Source organism: Chroicocephalus ridibundus, chromosome 4 (assembly GCF_963924245.1).
Source record: "Chroicocephalus ridibundus chromosome 4, bChrRid1.1, whole genome shotgun sequence".
NCBI classification, from domain to species: Eukaryota; Metazoa; Chordata; class Aves; order Charadriiformes; family Laridae; genus Chroicocephalus; species Chroicocephalus ridibundus.
This window is the reverse complement of record NC_086287.1, coordinates 8,228,581-8,246,653: the sequence shown is the minus strand read 5'-3', so window position 1 is coordinate 8,246,653 and position 18,073 is coordinate 8,228,581.

Here is an 18,073-nt window from a genome sequence, read left to right as displayed (position 1 = left end):
TCATTTAATGGAAGTAATGCTGCAGTACTTCATGCTGGAGGTTGGATTAGTTTGTATGTGTAAACTATATAACCTTTTAAAAATGTTTTTCTATGATATTTGTGTATTTCCACGCATCGCGTCGATTACGTGTTGTAGTCTCTTTCTACCATAACCTACACTTCAGAATATTTTTTGTTAAAAAACCCCACCCAACTCTATGCATTAATTCTTGGATGTTAGGAAGCATGGGCTATAGTGTCTTCATCACTTTTTTTTATGCCGCATCTTTTTATCCAGATACTTAATGCAATAGGGATCAATATGCTTTATTTTTTGTCCACTTGTAGACTAGCAAATACTGATGACTATCTGTTTGGTAAAGTGCATCGTCTGAGGATGGCAGCACTTTGTTACATGGTTTGCTGGGCCACGCTCAGTTGTTCGTTACGCTGCTGTAAGGCTGTAGAAAACCCGTTCGCGCTGAGCTCTTCAGTCATTCAGCAAAAGCATGGGGAAGTAGGTGGTAGAAGCTGGAAATGTGAGGAAGAGTGACCCCAGAAGCAGGAAAGTCAGAAACTGTTGTGAATTTACTGCAAAGTGCTATTTGTGTAGTATTGTGGAAGAAATATGCATGCGTGATGGGTAGAAGAGCAATTCACTGTGGTCAGCCACAGATGTAATCTTTACTCTGAAGTGTGTGAATGGAAGAGTTAGAGAGGATGACATACAAGACAGTTCAAAATCATACTAGTCTAATGGCTCCTGATTCTTCTTGATTGGCTTCAGAACTACTTTCATAAGTTTGTTTTGAGGAGGAAGGCGATGCAGCTACTTTAAGTTATTGGTGGGTCTGGTTTAGGCAGTACAAGCTAAATGGAACGAAATACGATTTCTTAAATTAGACTGTCTTATCTTTTGGCAGTAGGTTTAAATATGATACTCTCTGCATTTACAGTAAGAAACGTTTCATAAACTGAAGCTGATGGACTGTACTATGAAACATTTTTTCACTGAAAGGGTTATTAAACATTGGAACAGGCTGCCCAGGGAGGTGGTGGATTCACCATCCCTGGACGTGTTTAAAAAAAGGGTAGATGGGGCACTTAGGGACATGGTTTAGAAGTGGCTCTTGTCAGGGTAGGCTAAAGGTTGGACTCGATGATCTTAAAGGTCCCTTCCAACCTCAGCAATTCTATGGTTCTATGTTAAAATTTCTAACACTGTTGAGCTCTATCACTCATTTCCCAGAGTGAGAAGTTAATGCTGAGATCTCATCCACGTGGGGCTGGATGTTGCCAGGAAATTGTGGAGTCTTACTGCTTCCTTTTTTCTGCACCTTTTAACGGCATTTGGGGAGTTGTTTTTCCCAAACTAAGCCAGAGCAGTGCTTTTTTTTTTTCTGCTTGTTGGAGTTCCAGTGCTGGCATACTCCAGCCAGTTGGTGAAACATTCGTTCTTCTTTAGGTCTTTGTGTTTGAATAACCGCTAATTGGCAAGTTTATCACTGTCATCATTTTACTGAGTAATCAGGCTAATTATGGCTTTTTAGGGATCCTGGCAGCTAGTGTCTGGGCAGCATCCAGTGCTGTCAATAGCGCTGTGGGTTATTTAAAATGACAATTTGCCCTGTCTGTATTTGATATTTGAAAATGTCATGCTGAGGGCTGCTTTGCAGTGCTGGAGGCTGTGCGAGGAGGCCCACCTGTGGCTTCAAGCCCTCTACTTCAGCATCGCGTCAAGGTGGCTTATAAGCCCTCGAGGTGCCTATGGCGCTTGCTGTGTCAGCCGGTGAAGGCAGTCATCGTTGCAGCATAAAGGACGGATTAAATTTTAAGTTTCCTCTAGTTTTGAAGATCAAAGGTGTTTTGAAAGGAATCCTCGTGATTCAGCAAAACCTCTCAAATTCACAGGAATGTTTTGAGGCTCACATCTGTGGACTGTAACACTGCAGAGTGTTCGTCTTGCATTGTCATTCTTAAGAGACTCTAAAAGTGAATCAGAATTTTTCTTGCTAACTCGGTAAAAGTTGAGGCAAGCTCAGTTTTGTGTGCTTTCGGCTCACATTCAAGGCAGTAAAAAACAGTATGTTGAAGAGTTCCAAAGATCAACTTTAATTTAGACAAAAAGTGGAGTATACTCAGGAAATTCTTCGTTAGAAGGCTAGTGAAGTAGTAGAATGAATGAAAGAATGAATGAATGTTTGCAATGCTAATTTACAAGAGAAAGATGGATTTTAAAAATTAATTTTATGAGCTCCCTGAGCGCCTTTAAAATTGATCAACAAAGATTCCAGTAATTGAAGAGCTAAGAGCAGCGCTGAAAGAGTGATTTGAGAATAAAGAAAAAGGTCTGCAGTATTGAAGAATGAACAAGAGGAAAATACAGAAAAAAAACCTTTTGGAGAACTGCTGAATATAGAGCCAAACACAGGAGAATTGTAGCACATATATATAGCATATATATGTTATATATATATCATATATAGCATATTAAACAGATGGAGCTGGAAGACATGAAGTGCTTTGCTCTGGCTTTCCAGTTCTACAGGATATGCTTGTAAATCGTTTGTTGCTTTAACTTGAACTCCCTCCTGCAGTTTATTCCTCTCTCTTGCCTCTGATTCTTCCTCTTCTATGTCTTTCTTTTTGTGTTCCAGTGTTTTTTGGGAGATTGATGCCGATTCCTGCATACTCTGGCAGAAATCTGATTGTACCTTATGGGATGAATTTTCTCATCTATTCCTTACAAACACCTTGCAGTTTCTGCCTAAACTTGGGAATGTCTCAACAGTGTGACTAGAGTTAGGGAAAAATGCCGCCGAAAAATGCCACCAAAAAATGCTACCAATATTTATTTACCCGAATCTTTAATCAGTCTGTAACGGTATTTGTCCCCTTGATTTTCCTTAAAAAGCTGACGCTGGGTTTTCAACTACCCTTTTTTCTTTGACTTGATTGTTTTTAAGAAGTGGCGTGATTTTTTATGCTGTGGAAACACAGTTACCTGGGTATAGCTGAGAACAGAACTGGGTGCTGTTAGATTATGTCTCTGCCTCTGAGGCCCTTTCCTACTTTGGCACGGTATGTTCCCTTGGGGACAAATTCTCCGCTTCACAGTGGCTGTACGTGTGTAACTGAAAGCAGAGTTTTTCCATTTGTGTCAAGTTTATTCAAATTTTATAAACACCAGCTTCAGCAGTTATTCTAGTTGCTTTGGAAGAAACTGCTATGCATTTGCTTTTGAGAAAGACCACGCTGTCCAGAAAACTCTAACAATTTTTTAGTCTCTGTTTGATTGTTGTCAATGTTTGTAGCCAGCTATCGATAAATATTTTTGGTTTTGAAAGCAACTTCAGCCCAGTATTAAATCATATCATAACTGATGCTACCCACTGAATGTTATTTATTATTGCCTACCGGTTCCAATAACTATTTTTCTTGGGCTGTCTGCGGTACTGGCGCAGCATGGGGAGCTGTAAAATGGCTAAAAAATTGGTTGGCTTTTTTGGGTGTAGTAGTTATTAATTTCCATTCATAGTGGGTCTGTGCCAGTTTGCTAGAATGAGTGAGAACATGCTGTTCTCATATTTCTGTATGTCATACAGAGATCTCCAAAGGATGCACGCTTGGCTCGGTGCCTGTGTTCTGTGTAGTTTACCACGTTGAGGTTTTGCAGTGTTTTGCTGTCAGTGTTGTGGAGCTGAGTTCTCATACCTGCTGTGGATCTCTCTGTGCTCGGTCTGCCTTCACGGGGAGAATTACAACCCTCGTGTACTTAAAAGCATTATTCTGCCAAGCTAAAATGTTGTGCTAGATAGCGTAGCATTTGATTTTATTAAGAAAAATAAATTGATATTTAGAAGTGCCCTTTTAATAAAGGACCACGGTCCTGAACTATCAGCTGGCATAAATTGGCGGTACTCCATTTAACTGAGTGGAGTTAAATGAACTCATACCAGCCTACCTGGGGTAAGAATCAAGCAGACTGAGTATTTCATCACGAGCCAAAGACAAATGAACCTGAAAGCCCTGATTTCTAATGTTTGCATCTTTACAAGGGACTAACGTAATGGCTTGTTGACTCAGTTTCTGGTTATTGAAAATTAAACATATAAAAATACTGCTTTCAATATCCTTGCAGATGTGATGCATTAGTCCCACATTGCACCTCTTTTATGACACCCCCCAGGCTGCCTTGATGATTTGGAATCTCTTTTAAAGGACCAAGAGATTAATTTTAAAAGTATCACAAGATTTCCCCTTCCTCTGAGGCGCGTGTTTTACGTTCAGACCTATGCTGAAGAACGAACCAAGTAAGAGCACTAGCTCAGCGCTGTCACCCTGGCAAACATTTCGGCTGCAGCCATTGAATAACGGTGCCTTCTGGAGCGAGTTCACTTAGGCACGTACGCCTCCTCCACACCGCCTCCACCTGCGGGACGGGGATGCAGCACGTGCCATCCCCCTGGCCAGACAGCTCTCGGGTGTCTGCAGTGTTTACCGTCCGAAGGCCGGGGGACTGCAAGCGTGTTTTGCCTTTGAATGTGCGTGTGTGGGAGCGGGAGAAGTAGTGAGAGTTGTAAAGGTAAGTCCTTTGCACAAGGAAAGCATTAAGCCACAGGGAGACTGCTAACTTGATTTTTATTCTTTTTTTCAATAAGGTTTCCTGCTTTCAAATATTTTCATTTTGATGTCAGACTAATTTTCCTAATGCTGTTGGTTGCCCACAATGATTCCTGACACAAGTGCTTCAGAAGGCACGGCAGCGCTGGACTCTGATGCCTTCGGTACCAGCAGCTTCAACACTGTTGAAGTCTATTTGCTTTACTAAAGCTGCTCCAGCATGAGCTCCTGTACCGCTCTCTCCTACCTCACGTGCCTTGGTTATGTGGAACTTTTAGATGCCTGATTTTTACTGAGGGAATGTGCTTGTGGAAAAGCTTGTACAGACTTTTGGACCTAATAAATCCGTGTAAATACTGCAGCTAGCTAAGGAGAAACTGTGATTCTACGAGAGGGCTGACATAACAGTATTATCTCACAATATGTGTTCTAGCGTTATGTGCAGTAAAAAACAAATAAAAAAGCCCCATAAGCAGCAGCAGGTTTTTTTCAGTCTGGCACAGAAACATGGTCATTGACGCTTACTTTTCCTTTTTTCCTCATAGGAGATGCAGTAATTGTTCCCTGAGAATTTGGTAGTGGAGGGGGATTTCTTGCAGTTTCTTTTAATAATATTGCTCTGTAGCACCAGTAGGTAATGGGTAGTACCTCCAGTGCAAGTTAATAATTTTCCAGCTATGTTATGTCTTCTCATTCTTCAGTTCACGCTTAAGTGAGCCTGTTTTACTTCATAATTGGGATAAGCTTGGACTGTACGTTCGATAAGTTATAAAAGGTCATCTCACAGGTACGATAGGTAAACTGCTGTATCCCGATTTTGCTATGTCATATGCCGATTCTCTAATTGTGAGCTGCATTAGTGCATATCAGGAGCAATTCTGTTAAAGACAGTGGAGTTGTAAATATGATTAAATGTGACGTTAACTGTGATGCTAAATGGAGAATAAGGTCCATTCAAACTGTGAATAAGTGATTTTTCTGTAAGACGGAGAAATGCTTTCCAAGTAAGCCTTTCTGAATTGGCATATGTGTGAAAGAAATATAAACTAACATGCAATGTGTTGTTGATTCTTTCACAGCTGTCTGAAACAAATGCTTAAATGTGCAGAGCTTTCAGCTAGCTGGAAACACCAGGAATTGGAACAGTGTTCTGTGTTTGAACAGCCATCTTTGGGAATTGTCTGTATTTGAGTGGCTTTAGCCCAGCACCTTTAGTGTCTGGGAAAGTCTGAGAGCACGAAGTTAACGCCTGCATCGAGTAATGTACATATTTCACAACTCCAGCTGTATCAACATCATTGACACAATCCCTCATTTCCCTGTAGAACACTGTGTATATATACTCATGGTTTCGCTTCTTGCAGTGCCTGTCAAAATTACTGTGTAGCTAGTAATAGTACTGTTATTAGGGAGGTTGCATGGAAATGTTACAAGTTGATGTTGGCATAGAGCAACCCCTTCGCCCTTAATGTCAGCCCGACAGATTGCTTTAATGAAGAGACATTCTCACGGTTTAGCAGGCTGCAAGGGAGCACTGTGCTGTGCGTTTTCTGCATGGTGCGTGCAGCGTTTTAGACTGCTCCAGCTTTTTCATGGAAAAAGATCCCCCCATAGGTGGGTCTTGGAAATACCTACCTGTGTGTGAAATCAGTGAGAGCACTGCATGAAGCTTAGGGGAGGGGTAAAAATGCCCTTTTTCCAACGCTGAGGAAGATCTTAGAAAAATTCTGCCGCAGAGGAGCTGGCCTGCCACCTCTAAAAGCGGTAAGGTGTGTGAGCGAGCACATCATCATTTCCTGAAGGAGGGTGGAGGCGATTAGCATCATAGCATGGGTTAGTAAAACAGACTTTTTTTGTAATTCAGGCTGTAAATGGATAGGTCCTTAATGATTGTGGTGCGGCCTGAAGAGAGCTGTGCAGCGAGTTCAGGCATGGCTGGTCATACAACGCTCAGCAAAATCTGGAAGGCAGGAAGCCACTTTCAGGGTGTGAAACTAAACTAACATTCAAAAATAAATGTGACTGTCTTTTCAAGGTCAGCTTTTTTAAACTTCACAGCCTGGAATGCCAAGCTCTCAGTACAAACTGAAAGGAAAAGAATGGATGCTGAAGAACACATGTAAGAGAGCCTCTTGCATTAAAAGCAATACGTTTTAATTGTCAGCTGTGCTTCCTCTTCCTACTAATTTACAAGTGTGGTATGTGAGCTTAATTGTAAACTGTACTAGCATACAGCTCCTGTCCTACTAATTCTATCTCGTTTCTTTTAGGAGACAGTATTTTTTAACATACTAGCTATCTGGCTGCAGTTGCTACGGTAAAATAAGCAAGCTGTGCACTACAATATATAGTACAGTATGGCTACCACACTACAAAGCAGAATTGCTGTATCCACCAAGTAAACTCTTCTGCTATAAAGAAAATAGCAGCTATGGTGGAAAAAGGACTTAAAAGCTGTGCTTTGAACTTTGGCTCACCAGTCAGAAAGAAACAAAACAGCCATGGTTGATAGAAAGAAGAAGAAATGCTGTATCTGTGTGCAACAAGGGGGAGAGTATTCTTTCTTCTTACGTGTATTTGTCTTAAAAAAAAGAGGATATTTAGTTCTTACCACTGAATCTTTGGCAATTTGCAGATAGATTTTTATTCTGGCCAAAACAACATATACAGCTCTTCTTCAGACAGCACTGACTCTGATGGTGCAGCACGGTGCCTGTTACCTACTGGGGCTTGCTACGGAACAGCTTGGAACAGTGGCACTGGAAAGTGAGATATGTCCTCAGTTGTCTTAGGGTGATGTAACCATCAAAGACAAATTAGGTCAGCATATTTAACGGCTTTAACAATGAACAAATATGCCAAGAACTTTCAACAGTCCAGTTGTCCATGAGAAGTGCCTGTATTTTCTAGCAGCATAGACAACACATAGACAATTTAGACCAGATTTTGCTTTTATTTACATTGGAGAATAGCTCAGTGGAATTTGATTGAGTAACTCAGAACATACTCCTATCTAAATGTGTACTAGATTGTATTTAGCTTTATGCAAATAGATGCTGGAGGCGGATATCTGAAAGCTTTTGCCTTTCTGTCCCTGAGCCAGGTTCATGTACAGACTCTGTCCTTGTAGTCAGGAGGAGAGCGATGACTGCTCCGGGCTAGTGACTGCACAGCGTTACCCTACTACGTAACACCCAGCATCATTACATGGAATTTTGTGTGGAGGTTATTATGCAGCCCTGACCATGACGGCTTTTAAAGCACCGGGTTTTGAACTGTGGATTGCACATGTAAAAATTCCTATCAATGAAACTAAATCAATAATACATTTCAGTGCATCTTGCTTTGTAACTTCGATTGGACAATCTTTACACTAAACATTTTTTTTTTTAAATTTCGTATTTCATAGAATCATAGAATCATAGGATTGTAAGGGACCTCTAGAGATCATCTAGTCCAACCCCCTACCAGAGCAGGGTCACCCAGAGCAAGTGGCACAGGAACGCATCCAGGTGGGTTTTCAGTGTCTCCAGAGGAGACTCCACCACCTCCCTGGGCAGCCTGTGCCAGTGCTCTGTCACCCTCAAAGGAAAGAAGTTCCTCCTCATGTTGAGGTGGAACTTCCTATGCTCAAGTTTGTGCCCGTTACCTCTTGTCCTGTCCCCGGGCACCACTGAAAAGAGCCTGGCCCCATCCTCCTGACACCCACCCTTTCAGTATTTATAAGTGTTGATAAGATCCCCCCTCAGCAGTCTTTTTTCCAGACTGAAGAGACCCAAATCCCTCAGCCTTTCTTCATCAGAGAGGTGTTCCAGTCCCCTAATTATCTTGGTAGCCCTTTGCTGCACCCTCCCCAGCAGTTCCCTGGCCTTCTTGAGCCGGGGAGCCCAGAACTGGACACAGTACTCCAGGGGCGCCCAGAACTGGACACAGTACTCCAGGGGTGGCCTCACCAAGGCAGAGTAGAGGGGGAGGATGACCTCCCTCAACCTGCTGGCCACACTCTTCTTGATGCAGCCCAGGATGCCATTGGCCTTCTTGGCCACAAGGGCACATTGCTGGCTCATGGTCATCCTGTTGCCCACCAGGACTCCCAGGTCTCTTTCCACAGAGCTGCTCTCCAGCAGGTCAGCCCCCAACCTGTCCTGGTGCATGGGGTTACTCCTCCCCAGGTGCAGCACCCTACACTTGCCCTTGTTGAATTTCATAAGGTTCCTCTTTGCCCAGCTCTCCAGCCTGTCCAGGTCTCTCTGTATGGCGGCACAGCCTTCTGGTGTGTCAGCCACCCCCCCCAGCTTTGTGTCATCAGCGAACTTGCTGAGGGTGCACTCTATCCCTTCATCCAGGTCATTGATGAATATATTGAAGAGGACTGGACCCAGTACTGACCCCTGGGGAACACCACTCGTCACTGACCCCCAACTAGACTCTGTGCCCCTAATCACTACCCTCTGAGCTCTGTCTTTCAACCAGTTCTCTATCCGCGTTACTGTCCATTCATCAAGATCGCTCTTCCTAAGCTTCCTAAGTATTTGTATGATGTCTGCATGGAACTTCTTGATATTGCTTCCATACATAAGACTAATAATTAATTTAAGCTGCCCTCGCTAATTAAAAGAAAATGGAACAAAACTTTAATCAAATCAGTTCAGTTGGAGGCATACATTAAGGAAGCCCATGGATTTCATTGAGTGGAAAATGTTCTTTTCTGTCTATAACTGCCACTTTCAGAAGCGTTCTATTTCTCAGCAGCTCAGTGGTCTGGAATGACTTGGTGAAAGAAGCCAGTTCTAAAGATCAGGATTAAGTTAATCAAATAGTGGACTGAACATAATCCTGTACTCAAATTTAAATTCAGTTGTGCCTCAGGATTCTGTTTGCTTGAGGGATCTTATCAACTTTGGATCCGTTGGCAGGAATGAAATAAACTGTGCAACTGCTATTTCAGTGGACCAACATTAATTCAGTTTCCTGAACAATGTTTTGTTGTTTTTGTTAATAAGTCTTCTAAATAAAATAATTTTTCTGTTAAAATCCTAGTAGTCATTAATGTTAATAGTTTATTAATGCTGAAATTCAGCATCGCCTTTACTGCCGTGCCTGGCCATGGTCATGAACATAATTCCTATGCATTTTACTCATTGTATGCTAGAAGGCTAGAGGTAAGTTTTTTGAAGCTTCAGTGAGTTGGTCTCCGCGGTTGAATTTAGGATGACGGTTTTTACCGACTCATGCTTGTGTGAATAAAAGGGATTTATGTAGCCTTGATATTCAGCCTTCTATTGAAGTGAATGTTTCATCGCAAGACAAGCTGCCTGGGATCTATTCGGAGCGGCTTGCCAGCAGATTCTTATTTGCTTCTTTTGCCATGTTGGGAGGCAATATCTTTCCGACATGCCCCGAACATTTAAGATATCTAGTTCTTCGCTTAAGTAAACAGCAGGTTAATTCATTACGAGAGAAAACAGGTCTCCTGGTAAAAGTTGAAGCCTAAGGAGATTCAGGCTCTGCTTTGAAGGAATCTATCCATCTATCAGATCACAAGACTCATAGGTGGCTTTAAAGGGAAGAATATTTTTGTTGTTATTCTTGGTATAATGACAAGGATGTCAGTATATATCGGAAAGTAACCACTAGTGCCAAGAAACTATAGCGAAGAACATCACTCAAATCTGAAAGGATTCTTTTCTCGTTCCTGGTCTTAGTTTTTTTCTTTATTTTATCTCAGTATTTTAGTTTTAATAAATGGCTATAATTTATTCAGCCTGTATTGCAAAATCATAAACAAATATCAAAGTTTTAACACAGCTTTGGAAGTAAAATTAACGCAAGGGAAATCCTTACCCTAACCAAAGGTAGCGATATCTGAGCTTTAGGCACTTCCTTTCTGCTGCTAAGTTTTTCTTGTAAAGTTACTTTCTGTGCCCTTGAACAAAAAATTGTTTACTCGTTTGTTTTATTGAAAATTGTCCGTGTGTCCATATGGTTTTAATTATGGGGTTTTGACTGGAGCATTGTTCAAGATATGCATTACTTACTGATGGGTTTATCTGAACTAAAGAACTAAAATTATTTAACATGATATGAAGTTCATATCAAAAATTCTAGTAGGGTTGTTTCTGGAGCCATTCTGCGTGGGGATGGGAAAAAGAAAACTTGTTACACCAAAAGCCCACCAGTGATTTCGTATAACCAGAGTTTCGGGGCTGTGGGAGGGAGAATGATCTGGTAGCTCTGTGTGATTTTGCATCTTGGAAGCTTAAAACTTGGGCAGAGTGTTGAAACCACTGTGCATGCCAGCTGACCCTCTACGAAGTGGGATGGCTACACTGCAGATGGGGCTGTCTAAGTAATTTAGATACAGGGTCAGGATGTCTCTGCAGACACGTCTCTGCTCAGTGTTGCTTTATTTTTAATACTGATATTTGCAGTGTTGGGCATTTTAATTAATATATTCAGAGACAAGGCTATTTGTGATGAAATTCATTATTCTTGATTCACAGATTAATAACTGGAAAATATCTTTGTTCTTTGGATTAAGATTCTTCTCTTCGTTTTACCAGTGCAGTCCTACTAACTGAGGCAGGACTTATATAAAAGTAGAACAATGCTGATAACCCACATAGAGGTATTTAATTAAAAATGTTCTAACTTGCAGCTGAGAGTCTTGAAACAGAATGAAGACAGAAAGCAGGATTAATCAAAAATGCACGCACATATTCACATGCATAAAGAGTAGTAAGATGGAGAAGGGAAGAAAGTAATGGAAGAATTCAGCTGGTCAGCACAATTACACATATGTGCATGTGTGTCTACAAAGCACATTTTACCGGCAGGATGTGGATCCTTTAATATCACTACTCTTGTTCTGTCTAGCTTACACAATTCCTATGGCTCTCTGCTAATTTGCTGGTTTCTCATCTACTGTCTTCCAGCTGTTGATCTGTTCTGTCTTTTGTAGCCTACGCTCCCCTTAGACATTGCATTTTCAGTCACTGCCGTGCGAGCACAGAGGATTGTCAGCCATCCCTCCCTCACACGTGCAGTTCTCAGACCACTGCTGAGGGGTGGCATCACACAGTCACAGCTCCTGCACAGCCTTTGGGTGAAGGGGAAGTCAAATTCAGAGGTGACAACTCTTCTGAGCTTGTATTTCTGTTCACAATGTCAGTCCTTTGATCCTGGTTTTATTCAAATTACGATTTGGCGAATGACGTTCAGTGTTGCTGAAGACAATAAGAACTGTGGGGAGCCCCCAGTCCAGGCCCGCAGACTCCTTTGATTTCTCAGTCTCTGTGCAGCCTGCCTGGAATGAAGCCTTTGCTCCTGTCCTAAACCTCTGTACCAGGCCTCTGCAGATAGTGCTGTTCATAAAACGTTCCTTCAACTACATGAATACACACCTGTTCCCTCCAACTTCCAGTTCTACATAACATGAAGATAATACCACCCTGGGCATGTGCAGTGCTACACTTCCTTCAGTATCTAAAGTTAAAAGGTAATAACCTTCATGTTCTTTTTTTTTTTTCCTATTTCCTGTGTGTATGTTCTCTTTCGCCTCAGTAGGGAGGTAAAATTTTTACTTTTAATTTGTCTGCTACTGATTATTAGATCTGCTGAGGAAAACTCTATTTAAACAGAAAAAGTTAATGATTTGCAAAAGGTATAGGCTTCATAAGGTGAAGACTGTGGAATATTCTTAACTGAATAACTAGTTCTAATTATTTCTAATTCTAGTGGAAGCAACATTTTTCATTGAGCAATTTGTCATATACTTGAGGAAATATTAATTGATGTGCAAAGCAATTGATTGCTTTGATTGTGCTGCTTCTACCATTATTCCGTAATGCTACTGGGTTCTTCATGTAAGCGTGTAACAGTATGAACATTATATTTTACAATTTAAATATTTTTTTTCTGCTTAAGTAAAGGACAATTCTTTATATAGTAGTGCTACAGTCCAGAAAAATTCTGTTATTTTCTTGCCTGTGGATTAGCATTCCTTCATTTTCATTTCCTGTGGCCTGCCAACACTGAGCCATGTCTGTTTAGGTCGTGGTTATGCACTGGGATTTTCTAATACTTCTAACATTAAAACATTCCTCTAAGTCATGAGTAAGTGATTAACCCACAGGTTCTGTGCAGGTAGGGAACTCTGCCCCATTAAATTTTGCTCAGTCACCACTGGCGAGTGTGCTGTGTTACACAATCCGAGTCATTGTTTGTAAGCGTTTTGTACCACTACCTCATCTTCTTTTTTGGCTCTAAAGTGACTTGGCACTTTTTTAGTTAATAGAAAATGAGTGAATAGAATCTAGATGCTGAAAAAACGAAAACTTCTCTGCTAGCACTATGTGAACCTTCCTGATGGGTGTAATATTAAAGAAGGAGAATCTCTATTGTCCAAGATTAAGAAAAATGTGTTTTCAGATCCATGCACGTATGCAAAAGGTAGGAATATAGGAACAAATTTTGTTTTTTACAGTGCTGGCAGATTAACACTTACATCAGCCTTACTGTGGCTGTACAGTAATTCTGTCAACAGCTGAGTACGTGACGTGGTGTTAACTCCAGTTTATGCTCTGTGGATGCCCCATCATTGCAACAGGCTTGACTCCCTCAGTGTATCAACCGTCTTTCATAGTATAGGATTGTTTTGTTCTCAAGTATGTATTCTACTCATTCTTTGCACTTAGCTCCATTTGTGCTAGATACGCAACTGGTTCGTGTCAATTTACTACTCTGCTTTCTTGTTTTCTTAGTCTTAATATTTTTAGAGAGACTTTTGGTAGACTTTTCACAGCGATAGTAAATGGAATTTCTCCGGATTTCTGTCTGTGTTACAGAAATCAGGATTCAACCTACAGCATTCCCTGTGACGTGCTTCATAATTACATTTTTCAGAAAAAGAATTGGCAGTATTCTGCAGTGACAGAGACAAGAGAAGCACACTCCTCCTACTACTCTTATCCAGGTGGTCTGGGGTACATATTTCAGGGATCTTCAAGGATCCTGGCTTATTGAGAAACATAATTTTTCCATATTCATTCCGAGAAAATATATAGGTTTCTATTTTAATCACACTAGTACTGCTTTGATGCTGCATGGGGGAATTGCACAACACATTCTCCTCTGCTGGTTGTTATCCTTGGCTAGTGTCTTATGTTTACAAATTATCCAGAGCCTTTGGTCCTGGATGTGATTCTTGGTTATGCTTATGCGGTATTACTGGAGACATGGGCATTTTAAAGGTGTGACTGAGTTAAGGATCTGGTCAGCCAAGCAAAAACCCTGGAATTTTTCCCTCTGCATTCCTGAGCAGAAATAATTATGCAGCGCATGCTAACAGGCTGTTTTCTTTGCCCTCAAATTTCAGTCAGTTTTTCTTTATAAGTTTTAGCTACCGTGGCTGAAGATGGGTATATAACTCTTTGTTGGAAAAAATCCAAACCAACCAGGTTGGGGCTGTCTGTTACATTTTGTGAGACACCTTTGCACATTCAGCACAGCTGAAATCTAGTTTCTGAAAGTCTTAGGACTTCTACAAGCCTTGAGGTTCTTATACGCAAGGCAGCGGCCAAAATTCTGCCCTCATTCCTTTCCATCTGATTCCAGAGTTACTTCTGGGATTAAACCTGAGTAGCTGCAGACAAACATTAAGTTCTTGGGTTTTATTGTTTGTTTCAAATGTGTATTCTCTGAGTTTTGCGTGTATTTGTCCTTTTTCCCCCATCTCTTTCTAGCAGGAGGAAGTTTTTGTCACCCTTGATCTGCGTGCTCTAACAGCTGAAGGATTTTCAGCAGGTACAAAACTGTGGGTAAATTTGAGTCAGCCTAGGGCTGGCTGGGGGAATGCAGTGCTGGCGGAACGCCGTGCTAGAAGCACTATACAGCATACGGATGAAGTACTTTACAAAAGAAACACAGGACTGAAGTCTTTAGTCCCTCCTGAAGCTGTGCTGCCCCTGTGCTGGGAGTGTGCTTTACAAAGCAGACTGTGTACAGTCAGGATCGGCGGCAGTTTTGTTTAACAGGTATTTTTAATGAGAACAAGTTTTCTTTCAATTAAAAAATGTTTTAGAAACCAATTTCCAATTCAGTGGATAATTTACTGTGTTTTTTTTAAAGCAACATTTCTTGGATTTGGTATTAAGTTTTAAAAAATAAAGAAAAATGGTTGTAGTAAATCTTAAATTACAGGAACAATTGCTGGAAAATTAATTGACAATTACTCACTCTCTTTAGTCACAAACTGTCAGGTGATCGGACTTAGCTCTTCTCTATAAAATGGGCTCAGAGATAACATCACTGCAATGTTTGGGTTTTTTTTTTTTTCACTTCCTTATATCTCAAAAATATCAGAAGGGAATATAACTGAACTTTCCGGCGTGCCCCTGCTTTAAAGAAAGAGATCTCAACAATGAAAGAACATCTATATAATATGTTGAGCAAGTCAATAAAAAAAATAAAAAATTAAAGTCAATGGCAATCTTAATATACTTTTTGTTACTGTAATGTTAGCAGAATTTCCTCTCTGAATCGTGCAGTAAAATGGTGAAGATTAAGTATTTAATTCATGAACGTATAGTAGTAAATTTTAGTATTCCAAAATCACGGGAGAAGCAGGAGGCAGATCACAGACGGTATACAGTAAATATCTTGAGGTCAGACCATAATTTTAAAAACACTGATCATTATGATAGTGGGAAACTTAATTTTTTGCAAATTAATTGAGACAAATCAAACAACTATGAAAAGTCTGGGTTTTTTTTCTTCTCAAACTAAAAGGAACGAACTGTCATCTTTGACCGTGATAATTTTTCTTTCTAAGTATCAGGAGGAGCTCTGTATTTAAATAATTTTCTTGCTGAGAATGGATATGAAGTATTTAAAATATAGTCTGAAGTACTTCAGAGGTGGTTTGCCTGGTAGATGTGGGAATAGGCTCGCAGTATATTAATTAAAGGTATATAAGGGCCTCTAAATAGACAGATGTCTTGTTTAGTTTTTAGAAACAAGTTAACTAAATATTTTTAGAATGCTCTCTATTTTGGAATAAAGCCTCCTGAGCAAAGCCAAGGTTAAAGTTTTAGAAGAACTGGTATTATATGATCCATTTCTGAAAAAGAGAATAAGCAAAATGTGTCAAAATACACGTATTTTTTTATTCATTTACTTACCTGAAACTCAACCTTGGGAAAGGGCTCCTCTTTTAAACAAATAATTGAGAAGCAGATGCATTGCAAAAAATGCCACCACAAAAAGGCATGACACATCCTACATCTCTTTTTTTCCTTTTTCTCTTGTTTTTGTTTTTCTCCTGCCAATCATTCTACCTAAAATCAGGCAGTTCGGCATTTCCTATCCCACGGCCATTTTCTGGCTGTTGATCCAGGTCTTGAACTTCTCTGATAAGACCTGTCAGCCTAGCACAACATTTTACAAAATTAATTGCATTCTTAAGAATAACAGGCAATTTGACTTGCGTAGCATCATGCTGTCACCACTTCGTGTCAATAATCTGCCACTTACCTTCCTATTCCGGCAATACTTATATTTTAGCCACCAAATGTATTTGCCTTAGACTGTTCCCAACTCCTTTTCTTCATTTTTCTCTGCTGTAAGATTTTTTTTTTTCCCCCAATACCCCAGCCCTTTTTTTGACAACCTAATTTCATATATGCTTAGAAAATTGCGGTAATGTTGATAATTTGGGGATTTTTGTATTATTGATGGTTGCTATAGGCACAAGTTCTCGAGCTGCTCCCTTACTGGTGTCTGTAAAAATCCTACAGCTATTGAGCGCAACCCGGCTTGATATGCTCTACAGTATTTTCTTCTGAACGGATGAATAATTTATATGACTACGAAATCTTTTTAGTGGTTTTATACCCTTAGGAGAACAGCTGAATATTTACAATTTCATTTTGAACGTTATGATAATTTTCTGTAGTGCAGGCATGTTTTGGAAAATGTACTAAACCAAACAAAAAGAACAACTCCCAGGTTATTATGTGAAAGGTTTTATTTTTTCAGAGAAGAAAAGCTTAGCATCTGATAGCGTGCTGGTAAAATGTAGGTTGCCTAACTGGGAGCTAGATAAAATTCTTATTGTGCTAGAGTAATAGTGAGGGAGGAGGGATAAGAATGGAAGGAAGCAGGCCTAGGTCTGTCTGTTTTGATTGATGTGTTAGTGTCCGTCTTTTACTAGAGACCAGTCAGGGTAGAAGACAAGAAGGCTCAAGGTGATGCGATATGTGTTAGGCAAATACAGCGACAGCTCTGTGTAGGCAGAGAAGGGGATTAAGTAACAGGGGAGTCGGTCAAGTTTTGCAGATTCTGGAGCATGTCAGGGCTATCTCTGAGATTTTTATGAAGCCTGAAGTGGATCACCGGGGGACGTGTCCTCTTTGTTTCATTCTGTAGACTACTTAACTGCATTAGGGATGAGCTACCATGGGGTAGTCTACAGGAAACATATTGAGAAGATTAATTTTCAGTCTCTTTCAGTCATTTTTGGGGTGGAAGATTACCTCTGTAAACATACGGGACAGATTCAAGCTCGAAGTAACAAAACTCCCCATCGTGTCACCGGAGGCTGCAATAAGAATCCAACAAAATCAGCTTGTTGAATAATTTGTGACCATGCAAAAAAGTAAATTGTGCAAGCTATTAATTTACAATACAACTATTTTACTAAAAAGTGACATTACATACCACATTTATCAAATATTTCAAAACTTTATCTGAAAGATCAGACAAAATATTTTAGTGCCATGGAAATGTCATAAATCAAACACAACAGAGATATAGGAACTTAGAAAAATTACGTAGCACGCAACCGATGTGGGCTTCTGTCCCTTGGTTTCTGAATGCCAGAAGAGGCAGAGGCATAGCTGGCTTCAGTGACGACTTGGCCTGTTACAGTGAATCTGGAGCCACATATAAGTTCTATGTAGTGTGCTCTTTATGCTTCCTTCAGTTCTGTGTCTTTTTCAGGAGATGATGTTGTATTGAAGTCATGTGTCCTGCTTCCATTGTAAGGTGTCCTAGGGGATCGGGTAGTAGCTTTTGCTCTTAGGAAGGATTCTGGGCTTCACTTGATGCTCTGCACCAGTAGAAGAGGAAACATTCAGGTTTTAGTTTTGCTGTTCATGAGGAAACATTCAGATTTCATTTTTACTCTTCAGCATATGCAGAATGCTTGCTTTTACTTTTGTCCCTACTTGGGAAGAAGGGGAGTTGAGCCAATATCTAGAGAAGTGTCTGACGAAGGAGAAGAGCTGGTACTACACTGAAACCTGTAACTGTTGCATGCATGCAATAAATTATGAGAAATAATATATAGTATAAAGGGGGATCTTTAGAATCACTAAAACATTAAGCCTGTAACAGAGTTTCCTGCAAAAGAGTTTCCTATAGTAAAACAGGCAGTTAAACTTCTTAACATGACTACTGTGGAAACAGAA